Source organism: Octodon degus, unplaced genomic scaffold (assembly GCF_000260255.1).
Source record: "Octodon degus isolate 3935 unplaced genomic scaffold, OctDeg1.0 scaffold00017, whole genome shotgun sequence".
Taxonomy (NCBI): domain Eukaryota; kingdom Metazoa; phylum Chordata; class Mammalia; order Rodentia; family Octodontidae; genus Octodon; species Octodon degus.
The window spans coordinates 175,204-181,222 of NW_004524593.1; the positions used below are offsets into that span (position 1 = coordinate 175,204).

The following is a 6,019-nucleotide window of genomic DNA, read 5'->3' on the forward strand; positions in this document are numbered from 1 at the left end:
AGAAAGAGCTAAGTAAGCATTTTATCTTAAGCTGATTGCACAGGCTTTCTGGAACATTGGTTGACCGCAGAGTGTGGATAGACATGACATTAGTGTCTTGGGTGAGTTGGCTGCGATTTATCCAAGGGCACTTCTCCAGAGAGCAGCACTATCTGACACTCACACATGCTGGGTGCAAAGAGGATTTTGGAGGAGTGTACGGCAGAGCCTATCATTTAATTCATAGGTGGGGTGACTGAAATGAGAGATAAGCCTTGTGCCAACTACCCAACTAGTCAGGGACAGCATGGACTCAGACACAGTTAGCAAGCAGAGGCGATAGCCTGGAGCTTGCCTGGTACTCTCTCCATAGCATTCTGTCTATGCATGAGACTGGGTCCACCATAGTGTTGGTACTAAAAACCCCAACTAAAGCCCTGCATGAATCCTGGCTCTGACCAAGACTGGCACATACATAAAGATAAAGATCAATTTATATTGCTGGAATAAATTTTGTCATGGACTTCTTACATCCATCTGCCTTTTAAGAAAAGGCACTGACTGCTGCTATTTCTGGCCATCTTTTCAGTGATATTTGCTTTTCTAAGAGCCTTGGAAGACGGAGGTAGTGACCCTTTCCATAGTGAACGCAGGCATTATGCATATAATGTTTGGATTCACTAAGCTGCCCTCTCTTATAACAAAATACTTTAAGAAGTTAGGTGCTATTTGACCCTTTTGGGAATTTGGCTCAGGGAACCTATATAAAAATATGATATTTTGGTTGTTGCTAGCACTGTGAATAATAATATATATTTTTGTTTCTGACCCAGGAATTGATGTCTTCTGTCAGTATCAGTAAAATTGTAGCAGGCTAGCTTGTTAGCATGCAAGTAGGGCAATATCTTAGATCCATCATACATTGTGACCATGTAATTCCACTTCTCATTTTAGGAAAGAAAATTAACTTTATGATTGGTGATTAGAATTTCTAGGAAAGCTTGGAAGTCCCCCACCCACCCAAATTAAGTACTTATTTCTGTGCCACACAGTGGTTTGTCTGGGATGTGCTTTTAAAACAATTGTTTGCTCTTACAGGAATGAAGAGCCTCTTCATTTCATTAATAAGTTAGATTAAGACACATGAGCAATGATCTCAGTGCATTACCCCTTTGGTCAATAGGATATTAATAGATGTAACTAAGCAGAGATTTGAAAATGCTTGATTGGTTTGTGCTGTACTTCTGCCTTTACCATGACAAGAGCAAGTGGGGCTCTCTTACGAGGCCCAGGATGAAGATGAGAGGTGCATGGGATACGCCCACCCCTCACCTGCATCAGCTGACGTCAGACAGACTGCTGGCCACAGACACTGGAGGGAGCCAAGCCAAGCCAAGACTAACACACGTTACTAAGCCCAAGTCTAAATCAGTCAACCCACAAACTTGTCTGATAAGTAAATGTCAGTTCTTGTTTTAAGCTATCATGGGGTGGGAAGTGCGTTATAAAACAAAGCTATTTTCAACTGAACAGAATGGGTTTTTATTATCACAGATTTTGGAGAATGGCACTCACAGTTGACCTCAGTCAACCCAAGCTTCCCCTTTCCATTTTCAGAGCTCTGTTCACCTCCAACTTATATGGTTAAAATAGGAAGCTTCCCTTTCTTCCTCCCCTTTTTCCTTCTTCCCTTCATCCTTCTCTTTTCCATCCCTTACTTCTTTCCTCCCTTCATCCTTTCTTCTCTTGCTCCATCTTACGCTTTCTTCTCTTTGTTGACTAATTACTAAAGATTAAAAAGTACTCACCTTTAGTGTGTAGGTGACAACCTTGACAGCTTAATATCGTATAACCTAATGGTAACATGCATACAGGAAAATAGTAAGATAAAAGTCCTTCTGACATTGCCAGTCCTGGGGATAACCCACTACTATTATGGACTACTGGACTAGATTGGATTAATTTGATGAATTCATGCACCTACAATATTTAAATGGCAATGAAATACCTATCTCTGACAAACCTAACAAAAAAGGAGATAGAAATGAAGGACCAGTTTGTATCTGTATAAACAAAATACTTAGGATAGATGTACAACTACTTTCTCTTAATTCAATGAGAAGAAAGATTTGTACTAATAGTGTTTGGACATGATATCATGTCTGCATCTTGTACTCTAAATAACCACTATGAAGACAACAAGATGCAATGTATTAATTATTATTACTGCCCTACTGACATATTTTGAAACTGTCTCATTGCTATTTGTTTCTCAATAAAATTAATGCAAAAAGAAAAAAAAACACTGTCTATAATCCTCTTGGCTATAGACATTTTGTCCTTATTCTCATACAAGGAGCAAAGGGGGAGATGTTGTTCACACTCAGAAAGGCTCCTCCTATGCTCCTTCTCTGATGACCACAGAGAAGGTGACCAGTGAGGAGAAAATAGATGCACATATGTGAGCAGGGTTCTACTCCTCAGTCCACCTGTGGTGTTGTCCCCGCCCCCAAGATCAGGTCAAAAGAATAGCCTGGAAGCCATCTGTCTTCCATTCTCCACCTTCCCAGGCTGCACCACTCGAAGATTTATCCACAGTCTAATAATATAAATGATATAAGATAAAAGTCCTAGCACCAGTGAGATAGTTCAGCAGACTAAGCACCTGCTTTGGCGAGCACAGGGACCAGGGCATGGTCCTGCATGCCACGTCAGCCTTGCCCCTTGGGCTCACTGAACTGGCGAATGAATCTGGGCATGGTGAGGCACACCTGTAATCCCAGTGCTGGGGAGGCTGAAAACAGGAGGATCACTGTAAGTCTGAGCTGCATAGTGTGACCTTGTACCAAATACACAAATGAAAAAAAAAAGTCTTAAGGGAATTGTGCACAGTTATATTAGAACACAAAGATCAATCAACTTTGGAGGGATGGACATGGGACACTTCATGGAAGCTGCACAATTTGAGGAGTACTCAGCCGGCCCTGTGGCATTTATTGCCCAGCCATCTTGCTGCTGGATTCAATGCAGATTTTTCCCATCCAAGAAACACTTTTGACTATTCAGCACTCTTCACTCTGCTAGGTATGAGGGACACAAATACTGATCAGATTAAGTTCCTTCAAGGATTTCATATGCTGATGTTAATCTAGCAGTTTGACATTTTCTTCTTGTTTATAATACAGGTATCTCTGAAAGGAGCTCCACTTTATCCTGAAAGCAATATTTTGACTTTATTGTACTTAAGTTTCTTTCCATGCCTCCCTCTGTTCCTCCCACCCTTCTTTCTTCTTGCCTTCCTGGAGGCTGGAATCCAGGCCTTGCTTCATTCCTTAGCTGTGCTTTTTGGCATGAGGTTATGGGCACCCACAGGCACCTTCTGGTCAGCTCCAGGGCCAGATCCTCTCAGAGGGGATGCATTTCTCTATCTGATCCCCTAGAGGAAATGCCCAGAATCTGCTCTCCTCTGGTCATCTGTTGATCCTCCCATTAAGTCATGGAGCGCTCATGCGAGAAAGATTCTTGCAGGCCCCACTCACCTCACTGCTAACCAAGTGCAACCATGGACTTGGCGAAGTGGTACTGGGTGGTGGTGTCCTTCGCAGTCATTCAGTGCTCTTTAATACACAGTTTAGAGGATTAATGTGATCATGGAAAAAAACATATAAAATTGTAGAGATGGGGGAGTATAAGTCTAGCAGCTGTAAATCGGGGCTTCTTGTGGGAGAATTTGATATTGCATCAGAGGCGTTTGGGAACCAGAGTGCTGCTGAGAAGACAGCAAATCACAATTGGCAGGAATAATGTGAGAAGCTCTTCAAAAATGCAGAGGCAGCAGGGAAAAAATGAAGAAGAAAAACACTATACAGGAAGAATGGAACAAAAACATCAGATAAATGTCCTAGTTTAAGTCAGACTAAATTAAGGATACAGAAAATATTCTCTCTCTCTCTCTCTCTCTCTCTCTCTCTCTCTCTCTCTCTCTCTCTCTCTCCTCACTCCCCTCTGTCTCTCTTTCTCTCTTCCTTCCCTATCTCTCTTTTTCTCTACCTCCCTCCCTCCCTCCCTCCCTCCCTCCCTCTGTGCCTCCTTCTCTTTTGAGGCAGGGTCTCACCTATAGCCTTGAACTCACTTATGGAGCCCAGATTGGCCTTCAACTTACAGTGATCCTCCTACCTCAGACTCCTGAGTGCTGGTATTACATATGTTTGTTACTGAACCCAGTCAGAAAATATTTCCTTATTTGAGAAAAGAGTTCACATTGAGATGATTAAAATTGTTCCCATTTATAGGTAAAATTAATAAAATAATACCTATACCTACATGCAGTCAGGCATTTTTTAGTTATAAAAACGAAAAAGTAATAATCTGGGTACTTCCTACAAAATGAAAAAAAAAACTATGAAAGCTTATAAATGGAGGCATTAATGTTAGATTGGTGTTAGAACTTTTTATTCTCTCCTATAAAACATGTTAGATAACAATGAACTTTTAGTAATCAGAAAAGAAAGGATTGTTGCACCAAATTTACATTCAACTAACGGTTCTTCAAAACCTTTTTATGTCAGCAAAAGATTAGTAAATACCAAGACAATCCTATTTTGAAAAACTTAATGGATGACATTCTCCAACTGAATAAGGAATTTTTAATAGCGACATGGGGAAATAATTATTAAAATGCAAATCCTTAAATAAAACTTCATACAGAACTCTTTGCTTGAATGAATTTGATATTTACATATTTAACTATTTTCAAGCAAACTAAAGACCTGCAATACACAATACTTTATCTGTGTTTGAAGTAGAAGGTGAATCTCAGAGCTTGGTAGAGGATCTACCAGTATCCCAACACCTGGATCTTCATATACAGTATGGAAGTCATTCAATGCTCCTTTGTGATTAAGCATACAATTCTTTGTTTTGTTTTGTTTTTTTTTTTAAAAAAAAACAGCCATCATCTGAGAGGAAAATATTGACCAATGCTTAAAAGGCAATTGAGTAATACTGTGAGGATTTGCTCAAGAAACACACATTAAAAATATATTTAATATTTTAGTCCAAAATAAGTACTGAGCATTTATTATGTACTGCCCTTGGTTCCCAAATCTGGGAAAATGATGATGAACAAAAGATATATTTGTCTTGTAGAGCTCACAAAGCAATCATTTAATCATCAAATTAAGTAATTAAATGTTGTGAAGGTGCCTAAACCATAAGAATGACTTTTTCTGGTAGCTGAGTGTGGAGATGACCTGTGGAAATGGGCCTTCGCAAGGGAGAGGAACAGTCAGTCACCAGCCTCGGGCCTCGGTGGCTGAAGGAGAGAATGTACTTGGTGTCTGTCTCATGTTTGTGTCCTTCAGTGATACTTTTGTTCATGTCACTGATCTTTCTTGCAAGGAAACCATCATGTGAGTGGTGGAATGAAGGTGGAGGCTGATGGAGATGAAACTTGCCCATATGCTGCCGGGTTGGCTGCCCAGGATGTGGCCCCAAGGTGCAAGGAGTTGGGCATCACCGCCCTGCCTGTCAAACTCCAGACCACAGGCGGAAACAGGATTAAGACCCCTGAACTTGGAACACTGTCAGCCCTCATAGTGCTTGCTTGCTCTCACTCCGGGGAAGTGGGGGGAATCGAGGATTGGGAGTGTCACTCCCACCCCTTCCGAGGACAGCACCTGCTGGACTGGAGGTGGCCACGGTTGCTTCCGCGAGCAAGACTCAAGTTGATTTCTGCTAATAAATCACCTTCATGTAAGCTAAAAATGAACAAACCAGAAGGAGAATAAAATGAGGACTTCTTTTAGATTATATAAGGACTTACTTTTGATTATATAGTAACACAATGGGCAGATACTCCCAAAAAGGTGAGTATTTTCTGGTTTTTTTTATCGTCAAAATTTTTGCTCAGATTAATAGATACAGTTATGCAAGATGGGACATATGATTGAATATTACCACATGCTTTTAAGAACTCTTAAATTATTGTTCTTGTTGTTCACTGTTAACCAGATATTCTTGTTTTGAAAATCTGTAATGT

At 40.6% G+C, this 6,019-nt stretch overlaps 1 pseudogene; it reads left to right on the top strand.

Annotated features, from left to right (window-relative positions):
* Window positions 1–5,239: 5,239 nt before the first annotated feature.
* LOC101576572 lies at window positions 5,240–5,709 on the top strand (annotated as a pseudogene).
* Window positions 5,710–6,019: the final 310 nt, after the last annotated feature.